This window comes from Carlito syrichta, unplaced genomic scaffold (assembly GCF_000164805.1).
Source record: "Carlito syrichta isolate Samal-C Ts95f unplaced genomic scaffold, Tarsius_syrichta-2.0.1 Scaffold308237, whole genome shotgun sequence".
In the NCBI taxonomy this organism is placed as follows: Eukaryota; Metazoa; Chordata; class Mammalia; order Primates; family Tarsiidae; genus Carlito; species Carlito syrichta.
This window is the reverse complement of record NW_007252333.1, coordinates 602,254-617,121: the sequence shown is the minus strand read 5'-3', so window position 1 is coordinate 617,121 and position 14,868 is coordinate 602,254.

Genomic DNA, 14,868 nt, shown 5'->3' with positions numbered 1-14,868 from the left:
CTCAATTTTATTAAGTCAATGTCCCCTCAGTTGTACTTTTCAATTATTCTTTGATGAGTCTAGACACACTTTGGATTTGCTTGTAATGCTTTGCAAAACCCATAAAACTACAAAATTTTTACTAGGATTGTATTGAATTGATAGATTAATTAGGAGAGAACTGATATATATATATATATTTTTGAGTTGGAATCTCACTCTGTCACCCAGACTGGAGTGCAGTGGCTGCTCCCGGCCACCGCAGCCTCAACCTGCGGCGATCCTTCCACCTCAGCCTTCCGAGTAGCTGGAATTACAGGCATGTGCTACCACGCCCAGCTGATTTTTTGATTTATTGTAGAGATGAGGTCTCGCTGCCCAGGCAGGTCTCGAACCCACGGGCTCAGGCAATTCACTCACCTCAGCCTCCCAAAGGCGCAGGATTACAGGCTGAGCCACCGAGCCCAGCGAGAACTGATATATTTATCACTGTGTTCTTGAATTCAGGAATATAATGCTGTTTTTATTTATTCAAGTCATTTCATTCATTGTATTAAATGTATGTATGATATGTTTTATAATTTTCCCAAGTTATATATGAGGGTATCTATCTATCTATGTGGGTAACTTCTTTTCTGTACGTTAAAAGTTTGTATTTTTGGTTGTTGTAAGTTTCCTTGAGCAGTGTCCTGATTCTCCTTCCTGAATATTTACTCAAAGGTGAATGACAAATACCTGAGAGTTATGATGAACAACCAAACGTAATGGGTCTAAGAGACCTGCCACTCAAGACACAGCGGTGGAGGGGTCGGAAGGTGACCTGCAGGCTCCTATCTAGTTGTAGACTGGGTCATGCCAGGATGGTGGATCAAAGCCGCATTGCCCAAAGCAGACTGCACTCCTAGAACTCAGAATAAAAGCACATTACTGCACTCTGAGGTGTCCATGCCTCCCTTGGAGGGTATTTTAGTAATGACATCATCCATATTAAGGTAATCAAGATTTGCATGGAGAATTAAATGGGACTGGGAGATTATCAATTCTTTTAAAATAACAAAAAGGTATTAATATCCACTTGGGAATGCTATGCTTGGTTATGACCTTGAACATGAGAGGAAGATTTCAGCAATAATGTTATTTTATTATTATTGTTTTTAAGGGTATACACAGAGGATCAAAAATGGTACTTCACTTTCAGGCTATCCTAGTCAGTATGAAGCAGTTTATTTGTTATATAATTCGTCAGTATGGTTGGAGGCATTAGTGATACCTTCAGAATTATAAATGGATGGAAAATAAATTGAATGTGATGGTTTTATTGCCCTGCTATTATGTGAAAGAATATCTGAAAGAATTTATAGAAGGCTAATTTCTTTTTTTATATTTATTTTTATTGAGCTAGTTAATTTAAACACCCCATAAAATTTGGAACTGAGAACACAAAAACACTGCCACATGCCCTCAAGCAATATATGTTTTAGTGTTTGAACAGTCATTTGAAAATTGTGATGTCAACATTTATTGAGGTGAACATAGTCTGTGTAATTTCATTTTCGGATTTGGGGGGTTATTTTAGAGTGTTTCCATCACTGCAACTTCAAATTAACAACTTAAGTAAATGATTTAATTTTTAATCAAGTTGCAAACGATTTATTTTATTCTAAAATTAATAAACTGTATATTATTATTATTATTATTATTTTGAGTTGGAGTCTCACTCTGTTGCCCAGACTGGAGTGCAGGGGCTGCTCCCGGCCACCGCAGCCTCGACCTGCTGGGCTCCCGCCATCCTTCCACCTCAGCCTTCCAAGTAGCCGGAATTACAGGCGCGTGCTACCATGCCCAGCTGATTTTTTGATTTATTGTAGAGATGAGGTCTCACTGCCCAGGTGGGTCTCGAACCCCCGGGGCTCAGGCAATCCACTCACCTCAGCCTCCCAAAGGCGCGGGATTACAGGCTGAGCCACCAAGCCTGGCTCTGTTTATTAATTTTATTTAAAAACTATTTGAATTGTTTGTTCCCAAATTTAGCTTACCTGTGGTTTCCTAGATTCATAGGTATAACTCTTTTCCTCTTAGGTGTTAACTGATGAAAGTTTGGGAATCACTGGTTTACAAAAGAGAGTAAATGATATAAAACTTGTTAAACTAACGTTTAAAATAGTCAACTTGATGGAGGAAGAACTTACCTATAATAAAATGCAACCATTTAAAGTGTAGCATTTAATGTATTTTGACAAATATTAAGCATTTGTATCCACCATCAAACTTCAGAAAGATGCCTTGTTCCCTTTGCCCACCCATCTACACCCAGCCAATACTCCCCCACAGTTATTAGCCTTTCTTGCCATAGAATTTAATATACACGAATATAACTTTTTGTGTCTGACTTTTTTCACTCAATATAAAGCTTTTTGAAATGCATACATATTACTATGTGTTTTAATAGCCCATTTCTTTTAAAAACTGATTTTATGGATTTCTAATTTGTTTATTTACTCATCTGTTGACGGACATCTGGGTTGTTTCCATTTTTGGGCTACAATGAATAAACTTTTGAAAACTTTATGTACAAGTCTCTGCCTGGACATGTACTTACATTTTTATTCGCAACCTACCTAGGAGAGGAGTGTAATTGCTGATCTTATGGTAAGTATATGATTAACTTTGTAAGAAACTGCTAAGCTGTTTTCAAAAATTGAAGCATTTTACATCCCCACAGGCAATGTATGAGACTTAGTGTTACAATGGATGAGATGTGATGTTATTCCGCATCTTCAGTAATAGGAAGTATTGTCAACTTTCTAATTTTAATATTTTTAGATGGTGTGCAGTGGTATCTCAGTTTGGTTTTAATTTACATTTTTCTGAGCATAGAAGATGTTGAGAACCTTTCCCTGAATTTATTGATCATTTGCATACATTATTTTTGAAGTGTCCCATCCTTTTGCTCATTTTTAATGGGATTGTTGTTTATCTTATGATAATTTTTGTGCCTGGTATATCTTTTCATATTTTTAATGTATTTGTTTTTTTATATTCAAAGGTCATATATTATAGAAAATACATAGTTGTATGTTGCTCTTCTGTAATCTGACAATCCACATTTAATTTGTGGTATTGATACAATGAATATTATTGTAATTGACAGTGTAAGTGGGTTTAAGGCTTCCCCTTTGCTTATTTCCTGTATGCCTTGTCTCTTCTTTGTTCATTATTTACTTTTTCCCTGACTTCTTTTGGATTAGTTGAGTACTTTTATGTGATTAATTATTTCCATATTTTCTTATTAACAATATTTCATTTTAGTTTTTTAGTAGTTGATCTAAGGTTCAAAATAAGTGTTTTGACTTATTACCATCTACCTTCATGTATCTTCATGTATCATGTAAGAACTTAAAAACAGTGTACTTCTCTTTGTAAGACTGTTGCCATGAATTTTACTTCTATATATGCTATGAATCCAGAATACTTTGCTAGTATTTTGGTTTTAGTATGTCAATTGTCTCATCAGAAAATATTTTAAAAACAAGAAGATGCCTTTAAGCTCTTGTGTTCATTTACTTTGTGTTTCTATAAAAGAATACCACAGACTGGACAATATATAAATAATGGAAATTTATTTTCTCCAAGTTCTGGAGGACAAGGAGGCCATGATCAAAGTGCTGATGGTTTTGGTTGTCTGCTGAGGATTGGTTTTTGCTTCCTTGATGCTGCCTTCTTCACCAGAGAGGCGGAAAGTGGTGTCCTCGCATAGTGGAAGATGGGAGGGCAAAATACCCTCCTTCGTAAGGGGCTTAATCCTGTACATAAAAGATGAACCCTGAAGGCCTAATTACCTCTTGAAGGTCCCATCTCTTAATACTACTGTATTAGCAACACCTGGATTTTGGAGGGGACACATTCATGCCACAGCAGATATACTTCCATGTTTATCATTTCTAGCATGCCTCATTCCATTATGTAGTCTTGAGTTTTATCAAGTATCATTTTTTTCTTACTGAAGAATTTCTTTTAATATTTTCTTGTAGCATAGGACGGCTAAAAGTGTATTCTTTAAGTCCTCATTTTGCCTTTATTCTTAAAATATATATTTCTGTGACATGTATATAATTAGAGGTTGACAGGGTTTTGTTTTTCTCCCCTCAGTACTTTAAAAATAATGTTTGGTTGTCTCTTAGATTTAACTAATAAATAGTAAAATATACAGAGTAATTAAAAGTCATCCGAGTGCCCATCTATACTATATACAGAATTTAAGATATGTTTGTTTACTGGTTTTAAATTTTACATCCCAAAGGCAGAAAAGTTTCAAAAAGGTTCTAAGAAACCTCTTTGTAAATGTAAAATATAGACAGCATCTGAGAATTTGAAGTTCTAAGATTCAATTTCTGTAGCTAAGGTTTTAATAGTGTTTAATCTACCAGATATTTATTAAATAGTTATCTCAGTCTCAGTTTCCACATCTGTAAAATGAGCACAGTAAGTCATTACCTCATAGGATGGCTAGAAAGATTGAGAGAGGATAAACAAGTGCCTAGAACTGTATCTGTCTCAATCTATATGCCCAGAAAATAGTCACTATGATGTTGGTGATGGTAATAACGTTTTCCATACTGAGACACTGTGATTGCTACTATTGCTTGTTGTCTTTGTTGTTACACAGAGTGAAATTAGATACGATTCCTTGTCTCAAAAGTTTGTCTGTTGACTAGGAAGAGCCAAAAACCATCACAACAATGGATAATTAATTTATGTATACTTTTATGCCATGTATTGTGTAAACTTCATGCATCATACCACATGCGTATCACAGTATCAATTAATTAGCAGTACATTGTCCCAAAATGTGGTAATATTAACTGGGGAGAAAAACAAGTATGTTCAGGAAATAGTTGTATTGCCTTCACAATTTAGTATGTGGGAAGAAAGGAATGCCCATTTTATCTGCAGGAAAAATGTCAGGATTCTTGATAGAAGTTTTCAAATTATTCGAATAGCTTTTATCCTTAACAATTCAAAGAGATTAAAATGAAGATCAGCTTTTGAGACTCAAAAGCACTCACCAAGCAAAAAAGGACTTTTTAAAAACTTAAATTCAGAGTTGGGTATAATTGTCTAAATTTAGCTTGTGAAATGCATAAAATAAGCTATGCAATACCCAAAATGCTCCTTAGAAAGATGAGTTCATGCAGAAGCTTTTTTCAAAAATAACAGATGAAAAGTTTATAAAGTTTATTTTTTTTTTTAAATTCAGACTTATGCTATGCTTTTTGTTGTTGTTATGGTCTAGGCTAAAAACCACTTTAAAAAGAATATTTACATGGAAGTAATCTCACTATAAACTAAACTCCTCTGGCATTTTTGTTTTGAAATGGCTGATGCAGTTTTCAAGCAGTGTTCTAGAGAACACAACTTTTATAGAATGTTTTTATTAACAAAGGATTGCCTTGAGAGTGACTTAATGTTGTCTCAATTTCATGACTGTGACAATATTCGTCTCTGGAGCTCACATAGCATGTCAAATGAAATAAAGCAACTGTTCATGGTTGTTTTGTTGAAAATATAAAGAACTAGAGAGAAGGAAGTTAAGATGAAATGATTTTTAGGTTTACCTTTATCCATAGAAAATATATATTTATATCTATATTTTACTTCGGGAATATATCTATATAGTTTCCTTGGGGAATATATATGTATATGTATGTGTATGAATATATGCAAGTATAAGTACATTTTTAAATATATTCCTTCCTTTATAATATATATATATATACATATATATATATGTATGTATATTCATTCCTTGAATAAAGGGTTAAGACAGAACTAACTCCACGTCAAAATATGGTTTGGTTTCAATAGTTCCAAGACAAGTACAAGACTATGATGTATTAAGGAGACCATATTCCTTCTACCATTATTTGATATCTCTATCATCCTCCTCCTCTGTGTGCTTCTACCTTTCAAGGACTTATCATGCTGTCCTTTGTAATTTACTGGTTTATATACTTCTCTCCCTCACTAAACTGAAGGTGTTAGCATGTCAAGGGGATTGTTTTGTTTATATTTACAGCTATTGCACTTGCTAATACAGTGGCTTACACATGCCCAAGGCTCTGTATGCATTTTTTTGAAGGGGGACTAATGAGTTCATAACAGCACAATCTCATTCTATTCCAAAGTGAAAAGTTCAAGGAGTGAACAAAGGTAGATTTAGGACATTTCATTACAACTGGTAAGTCGGATACATGCCCCATTCAATCAGTAGGAGTTAGCACAATTTTATAAATGTAGAACATAATTATTATCTTTGCATTTTAATAACTGAATAACTGAATTCATCTTTGTTTAACCCCTTGTTCCACCAATGAGGATGTACTTTTCAGAGAATAACCACACAGAACACTAAGCTTATGATAACAACCCCTATGATTGTAAAGTACTCCTGGCTCCTGGCTTGAAGCATGAGCTAACAAGGTTTCATTATGGGGTTCAGCTTTCAACATATTTTGACTGAAATAGGTGATTTCAAGAATATAAAGAAGTTCCTTTTTGCTTATGAAAGTGTCTTAAATACAGGAAAAAAAAATAATTGGAGTCCTAAAATTGAAACCTGCTGTTGTTTTCCATGTCATAGGGCTGTCATCTTAAATTTCATTGGTGTTTCTGGGAAGGCTGTAGCTTTAAACATTTTGTTTATTTCTTTTACTTAATTACACCTCTGAATCTATACAGAGTTAAATATGTTTACTTGTTCCACATGAGCCTTAGATTTAAAGCACAAGATAGCCTGATTCATGACTTTCTTTTGCATTGGTCACCTAATAAAGTATTCCCCAGGATATGTATATTGCATAAATGTGCCTGCAATGTATTTCAGACAACCCCATACATGTCAATTAATCAATTAATAATAATTTGGGTTGGGTGCAGTGGCTCACACCTGTATTCCTAGCACTTTGGGAAGCTAAGGCAGGAAGATCACTTGAGTCCAGGTGTTCAAGATCAGCCTGGGAAACATAGTGAGACCCTGTCTCTATAAATAATACCAACAAGAAGAACAACAACAATAATAATTTTTTGTGTGTTTTTGATTTGGAGTCTCACTCTGTCACCCAGACTGGAGTGAAGTGGCCACTCCTGGCCACTGCAGCCTCGACCTGCTGGGCTCCGGCGATCCTTCCGCCTCAGCCTTCCAAGTAGCTGGAACTACAGGCGGACACTACCACGCCCGGCTAATTTTTTTTGATTTATTGTAGAGATGAGGTCTCACCAAGTTGCCCAGGTGGGTCTCGAACTCGCAGGCTCAGGCAATCCACTAACCTCAGCCTCCCAAAGCGCGGGATTACAGGCTGAGCTACTGAGTCCGGCTCAAAAATAATAATTTAAGTCTTTGCATTAGAGCTCTTATTTTAGATTTCTGAATTTATATTAAATAGAAATTCCTATGTTAAACCTGAGTACTTTGGTCAAACTGCACTATAAAAAAAAGCATATTAAAATGTGATGAATCATAATCCAATGTCTATTTATATTTGGCCTCTTTTGCATATGATAATCTCAGAGAAAAAACAAAATGGCCAACATTCTCATGCTGTGTTTCTTAGTGCACATTCATTTCTCTACACTACCTACCATATGCCAGTCAGGCCCTCGGCAGCTTCCACTCGCTTGGGCAGTAAATATTTTCTTTCTAAAATACACTCCACTTTTGTGTCAAGCTCTTGTGGATGAATTTTTGATTTTGATTTTTTATTTTGGATGGGAGAAGTGGTGGTGGAAATGGGAAACAATGTCCTGGCCGTTTAAGCTTGTTATTCTTGTTATGAAATCATATCCTCCAGGCACCACATGTGACAGAGAAAAGAAAAAAAAGCTGGATAAGTTTCCCAGGTAAAGGTTTATGTCACAAGAGCAGGGCTTTCCTAATATAGGTAGTTTTCTAGAATAATGCCTTCAAAACTGCAATATTTCATTCCATTTATTTCAGTCTTCTTGTCTCAAGTCCCCACGGTGTTAATGAGTAGCTTTGTGCCATGAAAAGGCATTTTGTAAACTTCTTTGCAATACATTGGTTTTTTTGCTCAAGTCTTCAGAATTCAGAAAGGAGGAAAATTCTGTACTCACTTCAGACACTCATTATATAAAGCATAGTGTAAATGTATAAACAAGAGACTACTGTTTTCTGACTTTATTTTCTATGTAGAAACCACAGCAGTTTCATGCCCTCCTTAAAAAATGAAAACAGCCGGGCTCGGTGGCTCAGCCTGCAATCCTGCACCTTTGGGAGGCTGAGGAGAGTGGATTGCCTGAGCCCATGGGTTCGAGACCCGCCTGGGCAGCGAGATCTCATTTCTACAATAAATCAAAAAATCAGCTGGGTGTGGTAGTGTGCGCCTGTAATTCCGGCTACTCGGAAGGCTGAGGTGGAAGGATCGCTGGAGCCCAGCAGGTCAAGGCAGCGGTGGCTGGGAGCGGCCACTGCACTCCAGTCTGGGTGACAGAGTGAGACTCCAACTAAAAAAAAAAAAAAAAAAAAAATGAAAACAAGGTACTAAGCAGCAGTGATTCTCTCAACCCCAAAGCCAGTTAACCTATGGGCAAGAGTCTTTAATGTTTAGATACAAGTCCAGTAAAAATAAAAGTTTATTAGCACGCAATGAATTATATCATTATGCTTAATCAGCACTCTCTTAACTAGAGTTGACTATGAACAAGACATCCAGGATAGTTAATGAAAAAGCACGAGGATAAAGTTGGGAGACCTGGGTCTAGTTTGGCCTCTGCCCGACCTTGGGCAGATCCAGCAGGTCTCAGTTTTCTCTTTCGGGGAACTCAGACATCTCTTCTAACTAAAGGCCATCATCCATATTCAACATTAATAACTTCTCTGGGGCTTCTGTCTGGAGTCAGAGTAGTGCTCCCACTGACTGTGGAGACCATATTTCTTGTCTATATTTGAACTGTGGTCAGTGCTTTCAGTAGTGATTGAATATTTCTTAATCGAAAGTCATGTAATTCTGTCCCAGAAGGCAGTCTCAGAAGAGAAACTATACATTTCTTGTATCGGTCTCTAAACATTATTTTTTATGCCTCTGGTCAGTAAAACATTTTCCACATGTTTAGCAATAGGTGCACATTTATTATAAATGACATACATGTATATGCAGATTTTTAAAAAACACAAGATTTAGAAAATCATTAGAGTAAACAATATTTTCAATAATATTTCATTAGCAGCATAGTTACCTATTTGGTTTTACTATAATATTATTGTAAATAATGTATTTTTGCAAGCCAAGTGATTAAATGAGCTCCCATTTATAGGAATATGGGTCAAGGCAGTGACTTGAAGATCTGATTCTAAGTAGCTATTTTATTATATGACTATTAATATCAAAATTAGTTGCTTTCAATGTGCATTACTCTGTAGAAAATAGTATTTTGAGTTGTTGATGTTCTCTCTGTGCTGAGGTTCTCATAAGTTCAGAGAAAATTTTGCTAACTGGAAGGTATTCTTCTAATATTTTCATATTGTAAAGTGAATATTTCAGCTCAAGTATTTTTACAAATATTGTCTTCGTGCCTTAATTTACAGTCAACTTTTTTTGACAAATACTTTTATAACATAAAAATTTCAAATTATCAAATTTTCAAATTTAAAAATATTAAAATTTGTCGGAAGTTGATTCTTCTGACAAGTAAGGGTTGGGAGCCTGGGTCTAGTTCTATCACATTTTGTTACCATGTGTTTGTAGAGTATTTCAATATTATTTTAATCTTATACAATGAAATTATCCAATAAAAAATAGAAGTTCTCTTTTAAAAGACTTTTTCCCATAGCCAATCTTTTCCTAAACGCAAAGAGTTTAAAAATGAACTCTTGACATTCATTTGATCTCTCAATTTCCTTGCTCTTATGTACATTTTTCTTTTCTAGTTCTTCTAGGTAACAGCAATTGACCCAGAATTTCAAAAGCCAAGAGTTTTTGACATTCCATTTATAGACTATGAATAAACATTTTTGAAGGTTTTTGAATGTTTTAGTTTGAGATACTTTTGAATTAAAAATGTAGTGAACTTGTGTATAAATACATACACATATACATATATGAGAATTTTGACAACTACAGCTAAATTATGATTAGTACAGTATTTAAACTAGAAACTAGTTTGGATGCAGCTATCAGCTATAATCCAACACAACCACTTCCAAGTGCACATATTAGGAACATTGTTTGTATTACAAAGCTATGCCATAATAAAATGTATATTCACACTATTCCCATAATAAAATGTGCATTCACATTATTCCCATAAAAACCAATAATGAACTTTCTAACTGCATTTACAATAGTATTCACCATAATATTACACATTTCAGTTTCAACAGAATGAGATTCTAAAAGCTTTGCTTCAAATACTTAAATTCGATTTAACAGTTCACATCATTCTGAGAATTAAATTTAACTGATTTTTAATTTTCATTTCTGTGCTTCTGCTTGAAGTATTTATGACACAGGATCATTTAACTATTTGTGAAGGTCATTTGCTAAATGGAAGCCACCTCCTACATGCATAAGAAAATTTAGAATCAAATACGCAAAATTAATCTAGAAGTCAGGCATTAGATGTGAATGCCAAATCATACTTCACAGGGTGATTTGTAAACATCCATCTGCAACTTCACATCTTAAAACACTGTGTTCACTTACCAGCTTCTTTTTTTTTTTTGAATCTGAGTCTCACTCCGTCCCCCAGGCTGGAGTGCAGTGGCACGCTCACAGCTGCTTACAGCCTCAACTTGCTGGGCTCAGGCGATCCTTCTGCCTCAGCCTTCCAAGAGGCTGGAACTACAGGCAGGTGCCACCACACCAGGCTAATCTTTTTGATTTATTGTAGAGACGAGGCCTCACAAGTTGCATAGGCTGGTCTAGAATCCCTGGGCTCAGGGATTGCTTCTGCCTCCCAAAGTGCTGGGACTGTGGGCTTGAGCCACTGTGTCTGGCCTACCAGCTTCTTAACACAACTGTCAACCTTTAAAAAGTTGTTGATTCCTCCTCAGCAGGTTTGGGTTTTCATAATTCATTTATTTGAGAAATGAAAATTTGGTACTTAATGTTTTCATTAAACATGAACCTTAGTACTAATTGCTAACAAAGTGTTCTTTTTTTATTTTGGCCAAATAAAAACCTTTGCCTAAATAAATAATTGTAGATGTGCACCATCCAACAAATGATGAAATCACTGTAGCACAAACGTTTAGAGTTCTCTTGATTTTGTTCTCAGGCAGAACTGCCCAGGCTTTCTTTCCCTCATATATTTCCCATAAACCTAAACTCTCCTTTGACCAGTGACCTGACCTCTCTGTTACTCTCACAGTCTTTAGCAAAAGCCATAGCACCTCTGGTGGGAACAAGAATCAAATGCTTCTTCCACCACGCTCTCGGTCTGCCCCTAACAACTGGTGTCAAGGAGGCTCAGTTTTATCCTTGGTTAAACTGTCTGCTGTGTTTGTAAGGAAATTTTAGAGACAGCCATATTTCATTTGGAAAGGTTCTGCAGTAGAGACAGGTCACTACTTGTTTTCCTTAGATGTCACCATATGTTACAATGAGAGTTCTTGCGCGTTTCTCACATGCCATAAGTAGGAAGTAGAAAGCAGAACACTATCAAATCCATCTTGATTGATTGAATGTAACTATAACAAATAATACTTCATTCTAAAAAGAAAAACCCAGAACACTTGACTAGAACTATTCCAGGCAAACCTAGCTGGTCCCAGGCTAATCAAGAATTATGACTATGTTTAGTCCTCATGTCTGTTGTCTTGTGGTATCAAGATGGCTGCCAACAGGGCCAACCATAAGGACTCAATTCAAAAGCAGGAGGCAAGTGCAGAGTGATAGAGGTGGTTCTTGGAACCTTCCCTGTCCTTCACAGACTTCTGCTAACATTTCACCTGCTTATGAAGTGGGTGTCTGCTACCTTCTCGCTGTTTAATGTGCCTCACTTTTCCCAGGCATATCATGGCCAGAAGTTGAACTCTAAGTTCTTATCACTATACATCCTCATAGCTCCCTTTCTTTGCAGTAAGATATTCTTCTAAAGAAAGAATAACTTCTGGTTGTTAATCTTTTCAGTTATGTGGTGTATAATATTTTTAACATTACCAAATATCAGGGACATAAAGACTGCCTTTGGCAAAGTTTGTAAAGTCTGTTTAACCTAAGGTCATAGTATATATCTATCATTTATTTTTCTGCAGAAAAATATTTATAAATCAATGCGTATGTGGATAACAACAAAGTGTCTATGAAATTCATGTTATTATTGTGATCTACTTAAGTTGCAAGTGTGGATCGTATTTTGATTCACCAATCCAGAGATAAAGATGAGCCAACAAATGTACTAATTAAATTATAGGCAGTTTTAGTGGACAGTGATGTGTTTCCATTTATAACCATTAATTCAGTATCTCTTTTAATCAGTTAAAGAAATGAAGAAAAAGTAGTGAAAAGTTAAAAGAGACTGGTAGAAGTGACTCACAACTGCAATCCCAACACTATTGGAGGATCATTTAAGGCCAGGGATTAGCCAGGGCAACATAGCAATACCCCACCTCTAAAAACAATATGTGAATAATAAATAAATCAATAAATAATTTTTAAAAGGATCTTTTCACATTCAGTTAGATTTTATGTTAGATAGATGTAAAACTACCAGAAGCTGGAGATTTTTGCTTTAGGGTTTATATGAATTATATAATGTAATTATTATTATAAACCCCCAATAAACTGATGTTTATCTAAATGCTGACTTGATTCCAGCAGAAGGGAAATCAACTGAGCTAGCTTTATCTATGAGACATGCTAAAATTGGGCTCCTTGAATTACTCTCTCCCTTTTATTTTCTTTTACCATCTTGGAAGTGTTTTTATTTTGCCAGTGTCAAATTTATGTATGTATGTATGTATGTATGTATGTATGTGTGCATGTATGCATGTATGTATTATGAGTTTTAGAGTAGAGGTAAGGCGGCAAGTCTTTGAGAACATTTCCATCTTGCCTTAGATCTACATACAAGAATAAGATGATTTGGTTAATGCCTTAGGATCTTTGAGGATCTCTAAGATAATTATGAAAGCTGGACTAATATCTGACTGGGGAGTCCAAAAGGAACTTTTAGCGTAAAGAGATGGATCTATTAATGTGAACTGACTTTTTATTTTAGGGTACTCAAGAAGATTATTGAGGAACTTTTTAGGACATTTAGGTATTATCATATCCTACTAGAAATTCCCTAAATACTGCTATTAGCCTAACATCATTGAAGACCTACCATGTGCCAGGTATTTCACATATTTTGTCTCATGCAATCTTCACGTTATACATGGAAGACTTGTATTAGAGACTACGTTTTTTTGTTGTTGTTGTTTGTTTGTCTTTGTTTTGTTTTTTTGAGTTGGAGTCTCACTCTGTTGCCCAGACTGGAGTGCAGTGGCCGCTCTCAGCCACCGCAGCCTCGAACTGCTGGGCTCCGGCGATCCTTCCGCCTCAGCCTTCCAGGTAGCTGGAATTACAGGTGCGCACTACCACGCCCGGCTGATTTTTTTGATTTATTGTAGAGATGAGGTCTTGCCAGCCCAGGCGGGTCTGGAACCCGCGGGCTCAGGCAATCCACTCTCCTCAGCCTCCCAAAGGCACGGGATTACAGGCTGAGCCACCGAGCCTGGCTGAGGCTACGTTTTATATATTACATATTTTACCCCATATGATTGAATCTATGTATTAAGTAGGCAAATAGGATTTGGACTCCTATGTTGGACTTGCTGGCTTGTGCTCGGTTACCATGCAAACTGGGTCATCCATTGCTCATCCTAGAAGTAGAATTCCTCCTCATTCTACTTGTGGTTGCAGAGGTCATTGCCCATGAGAAATCAAGCTCTGGAGAAGGATAGCTTTCTTGGATAGATTTCCTGTACCAGCTGCATAAGGCCAGGATGATTGGGGTTGCCATCTTTGCTGGCTATTTTGGGAAATAAGGTGCACTCCAACAGCGAAGCACAAAATCTCACTCCAAAAACAAAAGTAAGAGACCTGGTACCGGACACAAAATGAAAAATTATGGTCAGAACTTGAATGCTTTCTATAATGTAAAAAGGTTTCTCACTCTAATCTTCCGTATAAAATTGGAAATCCTAGCCGGGCCTGGTGGCTCAGCCTGTAATCCCGCGCCTTTGGGAGGCTGAGGTGAGTGGATGGCCTGAGCCCGCGGGTTCGAGACCCGTCTGGGCAGCGAGACCTCCTCTCTACAATAAATCAAAAAATCAGCCGGGCGTTGGTAGTGCATGCCTGTAATTCCGGCTACTCGGAAGGCTGAGGCGGAAGGATCGCCGGAGCCCAGCAGGTCGAGGCTGCGGTGGCCGGGAGTAGCCACTGCCCTCCAGTCTGGGCGACAGAGTGAGACTCCAACTTAAAAAAACAAAATTGGAAATCCAAAATATTTTGGATTTCCAAAATAATGTAAATTTGAGATTAAGTGATGGAAATGGGATATGATTTTTATTACATTAAAAATATAAATATAAGGAAGACCCTTCTACTTTTTTTAACAGAAGAAATTACTTTTTTATTTAATAAATATAGTATTAATATTGCAGTTATGTTTTCTCACCTATTTTATAAGCATATGCTTTGACAATGTTCTGACAGAAGGAAATAGTATAACTAATCACACATGTTAATATTTCAGTTTAATAAAGAGTAATATTTCAGAAACCTTTGGACTATATCCGAAGCATAATTCCTATAAATAGTAGTTTAACTATTATTCTGTGAATATAGTTTGAACTCAATAAGTGGCTAAATTTCCAAAATGTGTTAC